The sequence below is a fragment of the Lycium barbarum genome, chromosome 3 (genome assembly GCF_019175385.1).
Source record: "Lycium barbarum isolate Lr01 chromosome 3, ASM1917538v2, whole genome shotgun sequence".
Lineage (NCBI taxonomy): Eukaryota > Viridiplantae > Streptophyta > Magnoliopsida > Solanales > Solanaceae > Lycium > Lycium barbarum.
The window spans coordinates 115,208,294-115,231,511 of record NC_083339.1 but is presented as its reverse complement, the minus strand read 5'-3'; the positions used below and the strand labels follow the sequence as shown (position 1 = coordinate 115,231,511).

At 37.5% G+C, this 23,218-nt stretch overlaps 1 long non-coding RNA gene across 1 annotated transcript; it reads left to right on the top strand.

Annotated features, from left to right (window-relative positions):
- The first annotated feature begins 446 nt into the window (after positions 1-446).
- Positions 447-8,336, top strand: LOC132631914 (uncharacterized). The gene is made up of 3 exons (XR_009579179.1): positions 447-1,267; positions 1,752-1,807; positions 3,830-8,336. It is a non-coding gene; the product is annotated as an uncharacterized LOC132631914 (long non-coding RNA).
- Positions 8,337-23,218: the final 14,882 nt, after the last annotated feature.

Sequence of the window (23,218 nt, the reverse complement as noted above, 5' to 3'; positions counted from 1 at the left end):
TACAGATGTGTCGTAAGGATTACAAGTTAAACAAATCGAAGAAATAAGTTTCGATGAGGTTTGAAATTTATCTGAATGAAATACGGTTCAAGCTATAATATCCCATATTTTTGGACAAGGAAATTGAACCGTTCAACATAGGCAAATTTACCCGAGCTCGGAGAATTTGGTCATATTCAAGCATGAAAATCAAGAACTCCGTGTATATGAGGAATGAAGTCCCGAAATGATTTAAGATGAAAAAATGTGACGATGATGATTGCAAATAATATTTTGTGTATGGAAAAAGAGGTTGTGGACTAGTGTTATATCACCTGGCCATAGTAATGAGTATATGAACTGTTGAAAGTGATTAATATTTAAGTAAAGTGGGAGACAAAGTGTGATTATAAAATAAGGGGTCGTTTGGTTTAATGACTCATTAGTCCCGGGATCATAATCCCGGGACTACTTTATCCCATCTATTGGGATTATTTTATACCATCTAAAAGATGATATAAAATAATCCATGTATAAGTGGGTTAAGAAGGTATAAGCTGGGTTATCCCAGCACTAATTTTTATACCATGTTTGGTACAAGGTAAAAATTTATCCCAACACTAATTTATACCTTATACCAAACATGATATAAAAATTAGTGCTGCGATAACCCAACTTATACCTTAAACCAAACGACCCCTAAAGCAATTAATGTAGTGAGTGTCATGTCCACGTGGGATCTTGACAATTAAAGTATCATTTGTATGGTCTATTGAGTTGACGCCTATGGGATAAGGATCAAGTTTATAAATTATTTTAAATGAGATTATCTTTGCCTCTAATTGTACAATTCCACCGTCAACACATGCTAGTGGGGCCAAATATCTTACTTTTATCACATCGTTTCTTTGGCTAAGGTTGAGAATTATACATACATTGCATACATATGCTAAAGGACATATAGTTGCTGCACTTTAAGATATCTCTCTCTCGGTCAATAATGACATGACAACTTAAGAGCTCAATTCTCATTTTAAGGTGTATTCATATGCAGCAACGTTCTAGTATAGAGAGGCTATATATATACGTACACTTCTTATCATCTCTGTTGGAGAATTTCTTTAGGAGGAAATTGCAGCAACAATTAAATAAGTCACGAAGTGCAACAAAATACGGATTTTGCTAGCAATCACCGCTCGATCTCGAAGTTCCATTTTATCGCGTAGTTGGATTCGAGCTTTCGCCATAGTGAAGTAAGGTGAAAGAAGATTATTTATTGGAATATAAGGTAATAATTCTCCTCTACTAGATAAATTTAAAGTTCGCCCAGGTCATAGCTAAATTATGAGTTGAGAATTACAAAATTAATTGCGGAATATCAGATAAGTTATTATTGCTGTTGTGTGGGCTGATTTGGTGTATATTTCTGGATTATGTTGTGGCTGGAAATTGTTGGAGTAACTTAAGTATATTGTTATTGTTGTCACTGATATGTATTTTGAAGGAAAGAAAAATAGGAGAAGTGTATTTGAAAATCGTATCTGGGCTTGTGGCTCGTCGTGAAATGTTTATGACTTGTTGCTGCTGCATGATATCTTGTTATTGATGTATACACTTGCTAGATTGTTCTGGTTGTTGTTGTTGATATGTGGAGTTTGGGAAAATAAGAAGGCGGGGGAGATGCTGCCCGTTTTGTTTTAGGATAAGTTAAATTTTCGTTATACGATTAAGAGAATCATTTGCATGGTTAACGATAGTATCATTGTTGTTAGATATAGATCGTGGAGCAGATACAGGTTGAGTTCTTGAGTCGTTGGGCTAAGACCAGGTATGTTAAGACTATCCTTTCTTTCATTTTGGCATAATCCTTATGATATGAACGAACAAACGAATGAGCGAGCTTCCGTATTACTCTACTCTTAGAAGCATTTGGAGCAGTTTAGTCTTTGATGAGCCTATACCCTTTTATGATTGTTCCTTCTGTTCTTGGGTCCTGAGATTTCATACATTGATGATGTTAGCTCAAAAGATGTCTATCGGAAGCAGTACGACCTTATGTCACTCCGAGAATTCTAGTTACTCATTATGCTTAAGCATTGCATTTATTATACATATGCATATTGACCCTTGACCAGAAGGTGTTATATACGTGTATATTATATGTATATGGGATATGGGGAAATGGATAGGCGTTATATACGCATTACCACCATATCAGCTGGTGCACAGTGATGATAATGATCATACATGGATTGGGCCATACGTTCCTCGACATTATTATATGATATATGGATCGGGTCGTACATTCCTCGGCACTAACATATGGTATATGGATCGAGCTGTACGTTTCACAACACTAAAAGTTATATTATGACTTATGCATGTCATACGCCCTCAGTGGCATCCTCAGCTAAGTAGAGTTATACATATATGTTAAGATATTTAGCCCTACATATGCATTTAGACAGCCAGTTGAGCTTATGAGTTTCCGATTCTCTTCATGATTCTTATGTATATGCTACTCTTATGCTTTACATACTCAATACATTATCCGTACTGACTCTCCTATTATTCGGGGGGGGGGGGGGGGGCTGCGTTTCATGCCCGCAGGCCTGCAGATATAGGTTGGTGATGCATCTATTAGGATGTCATCTCAGCGGATGAAGTTGATGCACTCCGTTTGATCCGGAGATGCCAGGAGTTAGCACCGTCTTATGTATATATAGATATGTACACGCATATTTTTATGGGTATGGCAGGGCCCTGTCTCGGCCATGTTATATTATGTTTCCAGTAGAGGCTTGTAGATAGTTATGTACTGTCAAATTATGTCCAGACTTGAGAGTTCATATGTTGTCACAAGTGGTTATGATAGCCTTATCGGCTCATACAACATGTCCAATATTGTCTCACATGGGTTTTTTAGGACAGTTGATACATGCATGTTTCTATGAGTTTATTGAGAGTCATATGACGGCCTTATTGGCCCACCTACGCTTATATTGTTATCACAGATATATGTTAGTTGGTATTTGACTAGTACGATATCGCGATACTTTACTTGATTGATACTGAGATAAGAATGATGATTCCGTTGTGGCTTGTTGTGTAGCCTTATTATTGATACTACTTGGGTGCTATTTGTGGTACTGTTTCGGATAGGTTTGGTTGTTGACGTCACATTTCATCATATTCATACGCATTTCCATGATACATTGACATATGCATGGTTCTGGTACTGGTGATAATATATGAGAGAGTGTAGCCTCCGAGGTTCTGCTGGAGAGCGTAAAAAAGAGATGAGTGTTCGTTGCCCGAGGTTTCTTGCTGGGAATGATGGAGTGTCTGATGAGTGTTCGTTGCCCGAGGTTTCTTACCGGGAATGATGGAGTGTCCGATGCTAGAGGTCTCTGTCGGGATCGTGAGAGTGTGTTTGTGATCCGAGGTCATATTTTGGAGTGAGTGGTACATGGACTTCGGGGGTCCCCCATGGGTCATGATCGCTGAGATGTGGAGTCACTCCGTCCGGGACATGTTGTACAAAGCTGCATAGGCATTGCATTCATCCTACATACATTATTGCATTGCATTGTATCTTAGTTTCTGTTGATTGTTGTGATACTACTGTGATGTACTGATTTGGATTACTACACTGAGACTTGGCACAATTGGGTTTAGATGCTACAACATAGGTGATGACTTGTACGGTGGATATGGCTTATTGTTGGTTTATGCGTTTATCTTGCTTTGTTGTCTTTATATACGTTAGCTAGTCTTAGTCGGCCTATGATACCTACCGGTACTAATTGTTGTCCTGACCTGCACTTGCTGCTTTCTTTTATGAATGCAGAGTATCAGATGGGAACGACTTCTACTCCTCGTGGCTGACTGCTCGAGGATTTGCTGATTCGAGTCTTTTATGGTGAGCATGAGTGTTACATCTCGTGTTTTCATGCGCTGGAAAGTGTGCGAGTTAAATGATAGTAGTAATGGAAATGAGGTTATCCCCCAAGCTTATACGTGGTTAGAGTGATGGTACAGATGTGTCGTAAGGATTACAAGTTAAACAAATCGAAGAAAATAAGTTTCGTCGAGGTTCGAAATTTATCTGAATGAAATATGGTCCCAGCTATAATATTTTATATTTTTGGACAAGGAAATTGAACCGTCCAACATGAGAAAATTTACCCGAGCCCAGAAAATTTGATCATATTCAAGCATGAAAATCATGAACTCAGTGTATATGAGGAATGAAGTCCCGAAATGATCTAAGACGAAAAAGTGTGATGAAGATGATTGCAAATGATATTTTGTGTATGAAAAAAGAAATTGTGAACTAGTGTTATATCCCATGATCATACTAATAAGTATATGAAGGGTTGAAAGTGATTAGTATTTAAGTAAAAGTGGGAGACAGAGTGTGATTATAAAATAAAGGGATTAATGTAGTGAGTGTCATGTCCACGTGGGATCTTGACAATTAAAGTATCATTTGTATGGTCTATTGAGTTGACGCCTATGGGATAAGGATCAAGTTTATAAATTATTTTAAATGAGATTATCTTTGCCTCTAATTGTACAATTCCACCGTCAACACATGCTAGTGGGGCCAAATATCTTACTTTTATCACATCGTTTCTTTGGCTAAGGTTGAGAATTATACATACATTGCATACATATGCTAAAGGACATATAGTTGCTGCACTTTAAGATATCTCTCTCTCGGTCAATAATGACATGACAACTTAAGAGCTCAATTCTCATTTTAAGGTGTATTCATATGCAGCAACGTTCTAGTATAGAGAGGCTATATATATACGTACACTTCTTATCATCTCTGTTGGAGAATTTCTTTAGGAGGAAATTGCAGCAACAATTAAATAAGTCACGAAGTGCAACAAAATACGGATTTTGCTAGCAATCACCGCTCGATCTCGAAGTTCCATTTTATCGCGTAGTTGGATTCGAGCTTTCGCCATAGTGAAGTAAGGTGAAAGAAGATTATTTATTGGAATATAAGGTAATAATTCTCCTCTACTAGATAAATTTAAAGTTCGCCCAGGTCATAGCTAAATTATGAGTTGAGAATTACAAAATTAATTGCGGAATATCAGATAAGTTATTATTGCTGTTGTGTGGGCTGATTTGGTGTATATTTCTGGATTATGTTGTGGCTGGAAATTGTTGGAGTAACTTAAGTATATTGTTATTGTTGTCATTCATATGTATTTTGAAGGAAAGAAAAATAGGAGAAGTGTGTTTGAAAATCGTATTCCGGCTTGTCGCTCGTCGCGAAATGTATATGACTTGTTGCTGCTGCATGGTATCTTATTATTGATGTATACACTTGCTAGATTGTTCTGGTTGTTTTTTGTTGATATATGGAGTTTGGGAAAATGAGAAGGCGGGCGAGATGCTGCCCGTTTTGTTTTAGGTTAAGTTAAATTTTCATTATACGATTAAGAGAATCATTTGTATGGTTAACGATAGTATCATTGTTGTTAGATATAGATCGTGGAGCAGATACGGGTTAAGTTCTTGAGCCGTTGGGCTAAGAACAGGTTTGTTAAGGCTATCATTTTCTTTCATTTTTGTATAATCCTTATGATATGAACGAACAAACGAATGAGCGAGCTTCCATATTACTCTACTGTTAGAAGCATTAGGAGCAGTTTAGTCTTTGATGATCCTATACCCTTTTTATGATTGTTCCTTCTGTTCTTGGGCCCTGAGATTTCATACATTGATGAAGTTAGCTCAAAAGATGTCTATCAGAGGCAGTATGACCTTATGTCACTCTGAGAGTTCTAGTTACTCATTATGCTTAAGCATTGCATTTATTATACATATGCATATTGACCCTTGACCAGAAGGCGTTATATACGCGTATATTTGTCACGCCCCTAATTGAGGTTCCCTAATCATAGCAGCGCATCACACCGGAATATGAAATTCAACGGTGGCTATCCTTCCTCCCGAATAGCTTGGCATAATCACACCCCAGGTAGCGAACCTAGAAGTGGCCACTCTTCCTCCCGAATGGCTAGACATTATCACACTAGGATCCATAGTGGCTACCCTTCCTCCCGAGTAGCTAGGCCAAACACAACAACAAAGTTCATAGCATAGAAGCCGATTCACAATTTGTCTCATAGTAGTCACACTATCAATTAACATTAAAGCTCAATGTGCCATTACAAAGATCCATAATTTCGTAGATAATCTTGAAAACGTTTCCACTTCTTTAAACAGATTCCATTGTCATAGTTCATTGTAATCCATCAGTACCAACAATTAAACATCATTATTGATCATCTCTTATGGAGGAAAATGATTATGATTTCATATATGTATATAGAGGATAATACAATCAAGGTTTAATGTGGGCTTGTCCCCTCACACACACCAACCACTATCAAAACATGAATTAGGGTTTTATATGATAAGTTCACCTTTTTATTCAATAAAGATCTATTGAGAAGAAGACATATATCCATAATAAGGTTTTTAAAAGAGTGACATACCTTAATTAAGCCTTACGTAACTCAACAATTCACTTTTACAACCAAGAACACCCAAAACCCTAGCTTGAGTCAGTTTGAGAAAGACTACCTTGCAACCTAGGTTTTTCATTCAAGAATCATGTTAAGAATCATGGGTTTAACGCTAGGGTTGATTAATAATGTTAAAGATGTTCTTACCTTATGTTTTGGGGAAACCCTAGGGTTATTTCTCTTCAAAAAGTCGACCAAAGATGAATTGGAATGATGGTTTAAGAAATTTTCACGTTTTGGGGGTTTTTATAGTCGAGTAAGGGGCATGCCGCATCGTGCGAATCACACGTTTGATCCATGAAACACAACCCTACTGCACGACGTGTCAGAGGGGCGTGATTTCTGGTGTTCATCCTGAGATTCGCAGGATGATCCCGCGAAACGCAGGTTAGTAAAATGGCCATAAATTTTTACTCGCAAGTCCATTGACGCTCCACTATATACCTTTGGAAAGATATTTCAAAGATATACAACTTCTATTAAAGGAAGTTTTCCCAAATTCGCAACGGATTTTCACGAAATTGGCCTACAAGACAAGTCAACAAATCTTAGGCGATTTTAAGAACTCTTACGTACTTCACTACTTGGTCTTGATCTTAAATCAACTATTTCCACCCAAACTCATATTGATAGGACTTCATATGCATAAAATGTCACATTAATTCTCATTTAATACCTTCACACCTAACTCAGATTTACAGAGTGTTACAATATTATATGTGTATGGGGTATGGGGAAAGGGATAGGCGTTATACACGCATTACCACCTGACCAACTAGTGCACAGTGATGATAATGATGATATATGGATCGGGCCATATGTTCCTCGACATTATTTTATGATATAAGGATCGGGCCGTACGTTCCTCAGCACTAACATATGGTATATGGATCGGGTTGTACGTTCCACAGCACTAACAGTTATATTATGACTTATGCATATCATACGCCTTCAGAGGCATCTTTAGCTAAGCAGAGTTTTATAGATATGTTCAGATATTCAGTCCTACAGATGCATTCAGACAGCCAGTTGAGCTTATGAGTTTCAGATTCTCTTCATGATTCTTATGTATATGCTACTCTTATGCTTTACATAATCAGTACATTATCTGTACTGAATCTCCTATTATTCGGGGGAGGGGGGCTGTGTTTCATGCCCGCAAGTTTGCAAATACAAGTTGGTGATCCATCTATTAGGATGTCAGCTCAGCGGATGAAGTTGATGCACTCCGTTTGTTCTGGAGATGCCAGGAGTCAGCACCGTCTTATGTATATATAGATATGTACGCGCATATGTTTATGGGTATGGCGAGGCCCTGTCCTGGCCATGTTATATTATTTTTCCATTAGAGGCTTGTAGACAGTTATGTACAGTCAGATGATGTCCAGACTTGAGAGTTCATATGTTGTCACAAGTGGTTATGATAGCCTTACCAGCTCATACAGCATGTCCAGTATTGTCACACATGGGTCTTTTAGGACAGTTGATACATGCATGTTTGTATGAGTTTATTGAGAGTCAAATGACGACCTTATTGGTCCACCTATGCTTATATTTTTATCACTGATGTATGTTAGTTGGTACTTGAGTAGTACGGTCTGGTGCTCGTCATGGCCTTTCCCTTTGGGTCATAACAATGAGGACGTTCGCTGCCCGAAGACTCCTCTATCTACTATGTCTTTATTTCCGTTCTAAGACATATGTTTTGAGACTATTGATGTATTTTTATTATTTAGACTTGTAGTATTTAGTTAGATGCTCTTGTATGACCAGACCAGATACTGGGGTTTATTTCTCTTGTTTTCGCTTCCTTATATTATTACCGTGAGACTTTTGTTATTTTATTTTCTTCCGCTTATTTATTATCTACTTATGTGTTTATGAAATGTTGGGTTAAGGGTTCGCCTACCGAGGTTGAAAAGGTTGGTGCCCTCATGACTTAGTGAAATGGGGTCGTGACACATATGGTTCAGCAGATGTCCTCTAACAATTTTGTTATCTTTTTCAAATTTCTTTTTAGCAGCATCATCAGTAGCAACAGTAGAAGAAGAACTACCAATGATGTTAGAAACATCAGTAGGAGTGTTAGGAACATCAACAGGTAGTTCGTCAAACAAAACATAATCAACTTCTAATTGTTCAAAGAAAATCAAAAGTTTTTTAGACCAGAGTTTAAAATTGTTTCCATCCCAAAAGGTTCAAGCTTTGACAAATCGCGAAGAGTTTTACCCTTATTTATATCTAAGTTATAATCTCTCCCCATTAAATGTTAACTCTATTTATGTGTAATCCCCATTAATGACAAGGGTAAAATTGGAAAAAGATAATTAATTGTGCCTTGCACTCTTAAAACAACAAATAATTTGAGACGACTATTTTTAGTAACCACAACAAATAATTGATACAGAGGGAGTAATTTTTTTATCGACCTTTCTATTTACATGTTTTTATGACCTATGTGTACTCGGAACAATCCTATTGAAACAGTCCATTTCCCTAGAGCCCAAGGCATCAGAATTCAACTTTATCTAGTAAACCACAGTAAGATGGATGCACTTTACTGTTCATGAGCTTGTAGAACTACTAAGGGAAGTTTAAAAATTGAGAAGGATAATTGTGATTTCTTAAATACCTATATGCAGGTATATATAGGTGTGAACGTTTTGTTTTAGCCCGTATTTGTCATGATCCAAAATCTCAAATGGCCGTGAGGGCACATATTCTAACCCATAGGCGAACCCAAGTGAAACTAAGTCGTTTGACAATCATAAAAGCGGAAAAATAAAGTAAGAATGACTCAGATATGTCAATACTAAGGTTTCATAAATAGTAATTGCGGAAACTAAGCTATACACCTCCCAAAACCTATAAGTCACAAGTACAAGAGCTGCTAAATCTCGAATATAAATCTGAATACTATAAATACTGTCCGAAAGATAAAGATAAAAAAGTAAGATAGAAATGGAGTCCAGTGTTGCAGAACATCTAGTAGCTCACCCTGACAACTCCAAATGATATGCCTCATCGATCGGCAATGACTTGCCCACTATTAGAACGTGGAACAGAACTTGCACACAGAAAAGGTACAACAAGTGTAAAGTGAGTGCGGGGAAACACTTGTACTCAGCAGCATCGCTAACTGACCCTAAACTGAAGCGATGACGAGAGTTGGTCTTTCCGATACTTACTTCCACGTTTCATTAGTGGTATTCTACAAGTTAATAATTTATTTAAGCAAATAATGAATACAAAGTCCACAAATCAAGTAAACAACCAAAGATCAACAATTAAGATAAGAAATGCTTCTACAACAACATGAGGTGCCACGACTCATTAAGTAACCAATTTAAGCCCGATCCTTCTCAAGAATACCTTAATAAGTTCAACCATCTCAACGAGATTCCAACAAGTAAACAATTAAAACGGTTCTTCCCAAGAACCCGCGAACATGCCAAGTAATGAGAATATGAGCAAATAAGAATGATATGCGATGCAATGCAATGAAATGCAATGGCTATAATGTACCAGTATACACAAGCTCCTACAGTAGGTTTTACGTGACCCATGGGGGACTCATGAGGTCCATATACTTACCCGGAATGCTACATCATCCAGATCACGTCGGGTATAAGCCGATAGGCTATCATCATCATGTACTCACTCGGAATGTCAGATCCTCTAAATCACGTCGGGTATAAGCTAATAGGCTATTATTTCATCATCGTTCCAACCATGTACCATATCCAAACAGGTCTCTATTGCCATGCCTTATGATTCTTCAATGCCATGACAATAATATCATAAAATATATGAAATGGATATGCGTACAACATGTAATTGCATAATATCAATTCAATGCCAAATATAGTTCCTTTTTCATGATTTAGACTAGATGTGGATTGATGAATGCATAATGAATCAATATCACAAGTATTAAACAAACATAGCTATCATAAGCCCATGTCATCAACAACATACCAACAAGTAAATTTAACGCTAGCAATTAGTGTCCACAAGCTAGGCATTCTTTACTTTATAAGATTATTCCCGCACAAGTGTTTGTCAGCTCACAAGTACGGGACCCCCAATTCCCCATTTCTCCCTTGTTTATATTAACCAACACAAACACTTTATGAAAAGTCCAGTAAGTCTCAACTTGCCATAGATTTGAAGTTCCAAAGCTCACAAATGGATTTGCTCTTCGTCAACATCTCCGAACAATCCCAATGTTGATCCGAGCGATGATTAAGCCATCTGAATTCACCAAACGGGTTCAGTCTAGTCAGAATAGTACTCTACGAGGTTAGAGGAGTCCAAAGATACTCATATTGCTATACATTAATTCAGAACCCAAAAAGGCAACCCCGAGCCCTCAAGGGAAAAACTGTAATTATATTGAGAAATCAATTTAGCCATAGCCTAAAGGTTAATATTCTAAAAAATCATTAAAATCGGATCATAAATCAACTTTCAATTTGATATTTTACTTGAAAATCCATTTCCATGGAAAACCCCAATTTCTAAGATCAAATCATGAATGAAATCGCTAAATAATGGATGGAATTACGGGAAATACTTCGATTAGGATTAGGAACTTACATCGGAGTAAAAAATTGAAGATCGCCCTTGAAATCAACCAAAACCGAGCTCCCAAAATTGATTTATGAACAATGAAATTAGAAGTGGGGGTTTTAATATGTCTAGACCCAATTTCTTATTCTTGAATGTGGGCCCATGCTCGTGATCATGACCCATAAGCGCGACCAGGCCTAGACCCCTCTCCCCTTACGCTAATGTGGCTCGCTTCTCGCAATCGCGATGACTCCCCTCGCACTCTTTCTCGCGAATATGAAGGCCCTATCGCGAACGCGATGAAGGGTGCTGCACCTGAAAACCAGAAGTGCCCAAACTGCCTCCTAACTTCGATTCAACACCCAAAACTCATCCGGGACCTCCCCGACACAAATCAAATATGCATTTCAGTCATAAAACATGCTATGAACCTGCTCGCACCCTTAAAACATCGTAAAGAGGTCGTTTTGACCCGATGTTGACCGTGGTCAACTCCAAATCCCTAACTTAACTAGTTTCTCAACCAATGACCCAAATCACCCCCGAACCCCTTGAGACCCGAATCAACGACTCGTCTAAGACATAAATCACATTCCAGACCTAATGAATTCGAAGAAACTTTGACACGACCCCATTTACCCCCGATGTTGACTTTGGTGAAACTTCATTATTTCCTTAACTAAAGAACTTCCACTTTTGCTTAGACTAATCTGAAACTCACCCGATTGCCTCTGAAACCGCTTCACCCATTCCCGTGAGTCATAAATACGAACATGAAACTATGGGAAGGGTATTCTAGGGAAAACAAGTCCAAAAGCTCAAAACGACCAAGCGGGTCGTCCTATCATCTACCACTTAAACATACGCTCGTCCTCGAACTGTAAAGAAAAGCACCAAAGCAATCAAGTAGCTGATGAATCTCTATCATAAACCTCATGAAAGCCTCTACAAGTAAGAATCACGCTGATAGCACCGTTTATTTATCTTATCAATCAAATATTCCTTTAGCTTAGATCTATAACCTAAATCTCCATTTTTCCATACCCGAAACTTCTTCCTCGGCTGATTCTCATATATTTGAACTGACTCCGCTCGATTTGATTTTAACCACGCCTCTGAATGCAGTTGATTGATTCCACAATTTCCATTAACGACACCCTAATCCTTTAGTTATATCCATAATCCATTACTAAACTTGTACCAGTCAAATACCATAATTCTACTTATCTTTCTTCCTCACCTTTCAGAGTTATCTTTAGTACCAACAATCCATATAAGACACATCATCACACACCGCAAGTTTAAATCATGACTCCCTTTTGCCTGAAGAGAATCTCTGCTAGTTTTGGATTAGGCACATTGCCTTTCAAATATCTGGGGATACCCTTGTCCACCAAAAAATTAACTGTCCTCCAATGGTCCCCAATAATAGAGAAAATAGTAGCAAGGATTTCCTCCTGGACTGCTTAGAAACTCTCTTATGCCGGAAGGATACAACTGGTGCAATCTGTACTATTTGGAATTCAATCTTATTGGGCTCAGTTGCTTGTCATACCTGTAGCTGTGTTGAAGGCAATCGAAGGCTACTGTAGGAGTTATATTTGGTCAGGCACAAATACAATTACTAAAAGGGCACTTGTGGCATGGGATAACATATGTTTGCCTAAATCAGCTGGTGGCTTTAACTTGATTAACATCCAGATCTGGAACCAAGCTGCAATTGCTAGAACCTGTTGGGATTTCGCCTATAAATCTGATAAACTATGGATCAGATGGATCCATAGTTACTATATCAAGAACCAACAGTTCTTCACTATACCAAGTTCGAATCAGGCATCCTGGATGGTGAAGCAGATCATGGGAACTAGAGGCATCTTGGAACAAAACCAGAGCTTTGGAAATCAAACACCAATTACTATAAAAGTAATATACCTACATCTGCTTGGAGAAAGGGACAAAATCTCTTAGAAGTGCCTGATGTTTGCTAGTGAAGCAAGACCTAAAGCCAAAATTATTCTGTGGCTCTAAATGCAAAACAGACTAATGACAACTGATAGACTAACTGCTTGGGGTATCGATGTTGATCAAAGTTGCAAACTGTGTGAAGGACAACTTGAATCTAGAGATCACCTGTTTGTGCAATGCTCCTACACTCAGACTTTATGGCAAAAATTGCTAATATGGTTAAACAGACCTGGTTTCCAAGCTCAGTCATGGGGACAACAGGAAAATTGGATTGTAGCAAATACAAAAGGTAAATCACAGGCTGCTTAGATATTGAAGCTGGTATACACAGAATTTGTACATGCAGTATCGCTTGAAAGGAACCAGAGAACGTTTGAAAATAGGTCAAAACAATGGGACGTGTTAGCTAGAGAAATAGCCTATGTGAGTATTGTTAGAGCCTCTCTGGGCATTAGATCTAAGTTACAAGCAGCTGCTGTTTTGATTGTAACTAGGGAATGCTGGATTTTTTGAGTCTCATATTTTAGATAGCTATACTGTTTCAGTATGCTATGGATTTGTAAATATTGCACTTGGTGATTAATAAGAAAAGTTAGTTAACAAAAAAAAAAAAAAAGAATCTCTACTAGTTTTGAATCAATTCTAAGCATTTCTGTAAAAAAAAAAAAAAAAAAAAAACTGACTTTATCCAAGGCTGATTGGGCTAATTCCAATCTGTTAGTTCTATTTCATCTAGCTAAAGCTATTGAGTTGATACCCATCGTCCAATTCCTCTTAAATCTTCAAACCATATACTACGCGCATCACCTAATGATTACCTTGCCATGCCAAAATCTGTAGAAAATCAACTAATCACCCCAAACACTTTTCATATCCATGTGTACCTCCTCAATACATCACCAATAACAGGTATAAACTATTAGAATTGACCATATAGCAGCCATCAACAAAATATGATCAAACCACTTGCAACTTCAATAAGACCCGGTAACACCGCCATACTTCTATTTTGAACTGCAAAATCTATCAAATCTTCGAACATAGGTTACTAAAATAACTACAAATCTTCCTGGGAATAGATCCATGAGCTGACCGGCTTTAGATGAACAATTCTAACCCGGTGTATAGTGCATAACTCCCCAAATGTCACCAATAGTCAGCCGAACTGACTCTAAACCCCCACAAAACCAATTACAGACCTTTCATAAGTCTGTGGTGACTAATTCTAATCTTTATTCATGAATACTCGACCTCATGCTATCATTCCTAACTTTAAAAGTTGATTCTACACAAGTTGTCCAAGTACCGGTACCCACAGAAGTGCTCGTCACCTCACGAGTACGGGACTCCCAATTTCCCATTTTGCCCTTTAATTACATTAGCCAACACAAACACATCATAAAGAGTCTAGTTAGTCTTAACTTTCCTTAGATTTGAAGTCCTAAAGCTCACAAATGGACTTGCTCTATCTCAATGTTTCTAAACAATCCCAATCTCGATCCGAGCAAGGATTAAGCCTTTTGAAAGCTCTACTACATCAGATTTCACCAAATGGGTTCAATCTAGTCAAAAATATTATTCTACGAGGTTAGAAGAGTCCAACGATACCCATATTGCTATATTTTAATTGTAAATCCAACACGGCCCAAAATCCCATTGTGCCATGAGGGAACCTACCCAAACCCGTAGGCGAACCCCAAATGAAAAGCAAGTCTCAAACTATAAATTTAAGTATAGAAATTAAAGAGAAAACAACCCAACGTACTAAATATGCCTTAATAACTTAAATATGAACAAGTCTAAGTCAAACACCTTCCCAAGACCTGGAAGTCATAAGTACAAGAGCTACTAATCCAGAATACAAGTCTTAAATTACTACATAACTCTGTCTGAAATGGAGAAAGACATCAAATAAAGAAAGGAAAGAAGTCTGGTGCTGTGAGACCATCATCACCTCACCTTAGACTCCAAAATATGCCTCAATGATTAACAAAAACTTGAACTCTACTCGTCCCAGATACGAACCTGCATATAAAAGGCGCAACAAGTGTAGAGTGAGTACGGGAAGCACGTGTACCCAGCAGCATCATTGACCGACCTCAAACTTTAGTGATGACGAGGTTTGATACTTCTTGCTTTGTTGGTTTCAACATTCACATTTCATAAGCATTCAACAAACAAAGAAAGTATCCACAATCAATCAGTTCATAAAGTTTATCCCTTCCTAAGTATAGTTGTAAAGATTCAGTCTTTCCATCAATTAAGGCAAGTATAGGTGTAAAGATCCCATCTTTCTATCAATTATGACAAGTTCTAAGTATAAAGATCTCATCTTTCTATCAATTATGACAGGATTAAGCATAAAGATCTCATCTTCATATCAACTAGGGCACATAAGGCGTGAATTCAAGTCATACAAGCATAAATAGAATAAGATGCAAGTGCATGTATGCAATGCAAGTGAATAGTATGAAATGCGATGGCCATATGCACCGGTATACACACGCTCACGCAGTAGGTTTCATGTGACCCATGAGGAACTCCTGAGGTCCATATACCCACTCGGAATACCAGATCATATCGGGTCCTAGCCATTTGGCTATAATATCATCATTACTCTGTCCATGTACCATATCCAATGTCCGGCCTCCCATGTCCCTTTATTCTATTTCATCAATCAAATGCCAACAATTTCATGAAAATATGAATGAATATGCGTAAACCAAGAAAATACATAATATCAAGATTATAAGTCCTTTTTCATAGTTTGGATGAGATGTGGAGTGATGAATTCAAATCAAGTCAAAATTCAAAAGTATTCAATCAGACGTGGCCATCAAAGCCTAAATTAGCAACAACCATACCAACCTCATGGATTTATCCACCATCTTCATGGCCCAAAGGCTGAAAAATAATCTCCATCACTTTGTATATTTCTTTCATGTTTTAGTTACCCATACAATTACACTGGTACCCGCACAAGTGCTCGTCATCTAACGAGTACGGGACCTTATATTTCCCATTATGCCCCTTAATTACTTTAACCAACACATAACACTACATAAAAGGTCCAGTAAGTCTCAACTTACCTTAGATTTGAAGTCCCATAGCTCGCGAACGGATTGCCCTTCGTCAATGCCTCAAAATGATCCCAATCTTGATCCAAGTGAAAAATAAGCCTTTCGAAACCTCTACCGTATCTAAATTCGCCAAATGAGTTCAATCTAGTCAAAATGGTATTCTACGAGGTTAGAGGAGTCCAATGATACCCATATTGCTACACTTTATTTCAAAACCCAAAAACGAATACAAAAAGCCTACCCCGAGCCACAAGGGCAAAACTATAATTTTATTGTGAAATTGAATTATCCATAGCCCATAGTTTGTAGATCCAGATAATCAATCAATTTCATCCATGAATTGACACCCAAAATCATGATTTTCCATTTCCCTACAGTAGTGCTAAAAAACACCACTTTCTACAACCCAAACACGGATAAAAAACATAACAAGTAGAAATAACTATGGGAAAATACAAAAATAAAGGTTAGATACTTACTACCTTTTGAAGATGAGAAGTTAGTCGCCAAAATTGCCTCTAATCGAACTCTAGAACTCAAAATATGTCCAAAATACAAATAAATCCGATCTGGTTTCCATCATAAAACACTTGTAACAACTCGATAGGTCGTTATGGGGGCTTTGAACATTTTTACCCTTGCTAGTACCCTCCTGAGAATAGAAATGAGCTTAATAAGAACTCGAGTTAGAAGTCTAAAAAGCTGAAACTTGTGTTGTTTGGTGTTGTGCATTGTCAGAAACTTGTCTTCATTTCCATTGGGGGTGACTTAGTAAATTTGACCTCCGTTGGGAATTTCAAGGCCTTGGGTGAGTCTGTAACATGTGTTTACATTGATCTCCATGTTTAGTTTGCGTTTGTAGGGCCTTGGATTGATATTGTGGTGTTAGGTGAAAATCTAGTGAAAACACTAGAGCTCACTAGTTGATTCAGACCGCTGCAGCAGTGGTAATACTGCTGTAGCGTGTCCACCATAGCGGTGCGTGGTTTGCCGTCGCGGGAAATGGTGAATTAAATGAGTTCCGCCATAGCAGGATGAATCCAGCTATAACAAGACCGCCGTAGCGAATGTCGACCGCTACAGCAGTGGACGGGAGGCAGAAACTTTATTTTATATTCCATATTTAAACACATTCCCCACGTAACACCAAAAATAGTTCCCAAAAAATATTGAGGTGATTTTTCTAAGGCTAGGGCACCACTCTTCATCAAGGTAAGTCTCAACCTTTATATTCATTCATTGCATAATCGTCTTAAGTTCCTACATTCGCTAAAGGTTATTTAATGGTGAATTGAAAGGTTAGAACCCTAGAACTTATAAAACCCTTAAATAATGAATGGGTTATTGATTTTACTGTGGCTTAATCATCTAGGAGTGTAGAGTATTACTTCCTAGAATGAGATTTTGATCATTAATGGTGGAATTGATTGATTGACTTAGGGTTCTAATAAAAATGGAAGCTTTAGCCTAAAAACTGATTGAAAGGGGTTGATTGATTAGAAAACCCATGAATTGGTATAATATGATTGTTGGGATTGATTTTAAGATGAATTCACACCTAATTATAGCTCACCCATTGAAAAAGGGTAGAAGTAGTGGGGTTTCTTCCCTAAGTTATTGTTGTTGAGTAGATGATTCCTTACCCACTTAGCGTTATGATTTCTAGACTTTGAACGTTTTGAAGCTTTCCGAAAGGGGAAAGCTATTGCAGAATAATTGCATTTTTCCAGTTCAACTTTGAGGTAGGTTATGGTTTACTTGAGTTAGACTTGATTGGTTGATTTGATGTGTAGTAAAATTGAGGGAAGAAAGTATGTATAGGTCTTCAGACATGACGTCTGGAGGGACACAACTTAGGTTTGTATGATCTCTGATTATGTGGGCTCGTCGCCATTGTTGTTATATACTGAAACCTGAGTGGAATTTGTTATGTTATGTTATGTGAAGGAAGGAGTTCATATATACTCTTCTTGTGATTGAGCTGATTTCATATTCATGTTGTTGATGAGTTGAATTGATTGAGTCTTGATATTACTTGTGGCATTATGGCTTGTGTTCTTGATATTCATATTGTTGACTGATCATACTCCACATTTACTGATGAACTGAAAATAAGTTGAGAAACACATCGTGACGAGAAACAAATTGTTTATATATATATATATATATATATATATATATATATATATATATATATATATATATATATATATATAAAGGCACATTTGACAGGGCATGAGGATGTGGCCTAGTAATAGGCTAGTGATCCGAGGTCAGTTCCTGAGCGAGTAGTAAATGGACATCATGGGTCCCCTGCAGGTCATGGCTATTTGGGGAAATAATACCGTTTAGCATGTGTGTGCACGATTGAGATTTTGTCATGATTATATTGCATTGCATTGGACTTACTTTATTCTCTTGGTTGGTTGATGACTGAACTTGTGATGGCTGAACTTATTTGATTTTCGAGACTGATTAATGACTACACTTATCATATGCATATGTTGGATGAATTCTATTGATGACAATATTTGTTTATGTGCAGTTGTGTCACGACCCGACTGGGGGCCATCACGAGTACCCAGGGCTAACCATCGAGCACCGCTCATTCTGCTACTTATCATACTCGTTAAGCGTTCACTCATCAAATTCATACTCAAATCATAGAAAAATCATCTTTCATTTGGAAACATAATTACCTTTATATACATAAGCCTTTCGGCTATCAAAATAATACACACATACATATATACATATATACGCTTATCAAAATCGTGAGACCATACTACCCACACATACGTATCTACGAGCCTATGCTAGAATACTAGACATATGGACGGGACAGGACCCCGTCGTGCCCAAAACATACATGTACATAAAATGGTAAATCAATGGCACCTCCGGAATAATGGAGTGCTTTCAAAACTCTGCTTATCGACTTCTATAAATCTGGGTCACCTCCCTGTCTACCTGTGGGCATGAACACAGTGTCCAAAGAAAACGGACGTCAGTACGAATATTATACTGAGTATGTAAGGCATGAATGAAATGAACATATTAGAAATTGGACATAAGATGTAGACATAACCTGCGTAACTTTTAAGGGAGAATACCTTTCATGCCTATATCATATATAATCACAGTACATGTATCATTAGAGCGCATACATCATCATTTCATACATGTATCATAATACCGTATCTGCTCATACACATTAAACGTTATCCGTATCCAGCCACGTAGTGGCTCGACAATATCACATACATATCTTCCAGGCTTTTCATACATATATAACATATATAATCATAGTAGTATCGTGCCCGACTATATAGGGTCGGTGTCTTACGTGCCCAGCTATAATAAAGCTTGGTGTTATACGTGCCTGGCCCTACCAAGGCTCAGTATCGTCCGTGCCTGGCCCTACCAAGGCTCAGTGATATCCGTGTCTGGCCCTACCAAGGCTCAGTGTTTTCTGTACGCAACTGCAGAGGTGCGCACGCGTTACATAAATATATACTTACATATACATATATTCTACCCGGCCATATAAGCTCGAGGTTTCATAATGGCCATACATAGGCACATATATACATAAAAGCCCATAAACATCTTTAGCGTCATCACTATTATCATTGTCATCGTTATCATCATCACTAGCAACATCGTCATCATTATCATCACATATATCGCATAACTTATCATAACTTTTCATAGAGTATACATTTGAATTTACAGACAATCTACGAAAACCATATCATATTCATAGCATGAACTTCGTATAAATATCGTATGATAGACTTTATAATCTCTAGACTTAGGCTCATCATTACCATTATCATTTCTATAACATATCTCTTACCTTTATCTCATATGAAATCCTCTATGAACATAGACTCGTAATGTTTCGGAATATTGGTCATAGGACATGCATTAGAGCTTATAGACAATCTATAACAATGTCGGGGTGACATAAGGTCGAGAACCCCCGATTCCATTATGGAGCATTCATAAGCATTCTGCCTCACCTTGAAGGAATTAGCATATAAGGTGAGTGTATTCAATGAACAACATCAATGGATCATAATATGGATCATTAGCCTTGTAGAACCATAATATTATAGGCCTTAGAATCTTTAGACTTAGACTCATCATCATCATTATCGCATTCGTAACATACCTCTTATCTTATCCCATATGGCTATTCATGAACATAGGCTCTTAGTTTTTCCGGAAGGTAGGAAAGTCATGGAGGGATAAGGAAATAATATTATAGGAATCATATTGGGATCATTAGCTTCGTAGGAATATCATATCATGAGCTTTATGACTTCTAGATACATCATCGGTTGGTTATCATCGGTTCGTAACGTATCTCTTTTCTTTATCTCATATGAAGCTCTTTATACTCGTAGACTCGTCATTCCCGTTATGTAGGAAAATCATGGAAGGATAGGAGGATTCATGTCATATGAGTCATGCCTTAGAAAGAAAGGACCAGCCTTACATACCTCTTTCGTTTAACAATTCCATCGCTTGATTGTTCTCCTTCCATGCTCACCTTTCCACCTTCTAGAGAATTCGCATTCACATTAGCCAATCGATCACATGAACGTGCTTACTAAAGCTAGAGAAAATTGGGCAGCATTTCCTTTGTTTTTACAACCTTCCCCATATTGTATATCAACTCCCAAACATTCATAATAACGTTCACAATATCATAACCAACAATCTTCATTCATCTACATTACCCTCATTTCACAATTCCACTTCAATTCATCCATCATCATGGTCATAGTATGCTAGTACATTTTCTTGCATATAATACCTATCCCGTGTTCTCAATATCATTTATAACATACTTGTAGTCACAACATATCAATATTCACAACTCATACTACTCAAAATCTCATTATTCTCATGTTTATGACCTATTTCCTATATCCTTCTACAATCCAAGTGTTTCAACTTGAAAATACCTTAAACAACACGGAGATACCATAAATCTTACCATAGATGGTTTAGGAATGAACCTTGGGTGCAAACACTTCACTTGAGCAAAACCCTAGTTTCACCTTCTCTTGGATTCTTTGCCTTGGATGAACTTTAATAGGTTTCTTACACTTGATTTCCTTGGTTAGATGTAGTTGATCACAAATATCCCTTGAATACTAATGGGAGAAGTGTAGAGAGATGTTTTAGAGAGAAGGGGAGTTAAGGGAAAATGAAATGAAATGAACTTGGATCCCCTATTAATACACAAAATCCGACCCGTCACGGATATACGGACCAACATACGGTCCGTATCTTTTATACAGGCCGTATGTTTGGTCCAGTGAGGGTTTCCCATCTTGGCTAAATATACGGCCTAACATACGGCTAGTATAATTTATACGGCCAGTATGTTGGGCCGTATAATGCCCAGTTGTTCCGATTTCATTCTCGTCGACTCGTTTGATCTCCAATCCTTATGGAACCTTCTTAACACTTGTTTATCACTTCATTAACAATATAAGGGACATTATAACTCTTCTCCAAAGTATCATTTAATCATCATACATTGTTACTCGTGAATCCTTTCCGATACATCTCGTATGTCTTGCCTCCTCTTGGCAAACTTTCTTCTCTTACTTCGAATTTCTTTGAAATCTCATTTAGAATCATCAAATGTTATTTATTACTTATCAAAACATCGAATACGTCACGCCCTTCATCAGTCTATTCACTGTGCATGAACGGAAAATTTTTCGAGGTGTAACATTCTTCCCCCTTGGGAACATTCGTCCTCGAATGTCAAACTATTCGGGATTCTACGAAATTTCGCCATATATTTTCCTTCAACTGGCCCGGAGTATCATTACCATACTATGCTTACTTGCCTCTTACTCCTCTTTTTAAGTACCCACTTGGTTTCATTGGCGACGTACAAATACTTGCAAGTTACACAATCATTCTTGCGTGATTTGTGTACATACACATCTATACATATACATTTATCCTTATCCGTATCCGTATTCATAATCGTACTCGTTTACATATCATATCCATGGTCATATTCATTTACATATCATTTATATAGCATGCTTGACCACAAAGGTTTGGTGATTACATATACCTAAACTCTTTTGTCTATCTGTAGTAACTTATCTCGTCATGCTCTCTTCCTTCCTTTATTTTTTCCCCTAGATTATCATATCTTATGTTCTACTATAGAAAACCTTAGGTCCCTTTCTCAATTGTCGCTTATAAATCGCAATATCATTACTTACGACTTTACCGTTAGTGCATTTGCCTCCATTCTAGTATCACATTGCCATCCTTTACAATACCCCTTGAGTTATCTGCTCTCAATGTCACGTGGTTCAAGGTCTTCGCGGATGATTTCCAGCACAGCTTCAGATGCCTGCTCAATTCGTATTCGTTTATTTACCAGTCATTAGACTTATTTTTGCATAACTCTCACTCTTTGTTTTAGAGTCTATATCTGTCACACCTTAGGGTCCGTCATTTCAATCTCTACACTTGTATCCTCTTTATTCGCTTCCCCCTTTAAGGGTTTAACTTGTACCATTCTCAAATCCATTGCTTCACCTTCAAATCTTGAATTCATATACCCCTCACTATACTACATCTTATTCATGTCGTTTACCATAAACTATAGCTGCAATAATTCATGTGCAAAGTCTTAACATACTCACCTTGTAGTCTTGTAACCAAATAATACAACCGATATAACAATCCGAACAAGGATGTATTTTACTTAGCTCATCTGGTTAATGTCTAAATCCGCTCCAATTAACAACTTTTGTTCCGTAGGGATGTTCAAAATAATAGTATGTCTAGTTATCCACACCATCCATATAATGTCACTTGCCCTCTGCTTCGGTGCTCAAAGTTCACTTGTAACGTCATCTTTGTTTTCCAGGGCCTAAGTATCAGGCGCAACTAATACTCCTTATGCCTCATACTATTTTACTCTTGTGTTGCACTCAACATTGATTTCAAAACCCATCATAATCATATTGTATTTGTCGTTGATGATAGCTTTACTCCATCGCTTTATCAGCGTAC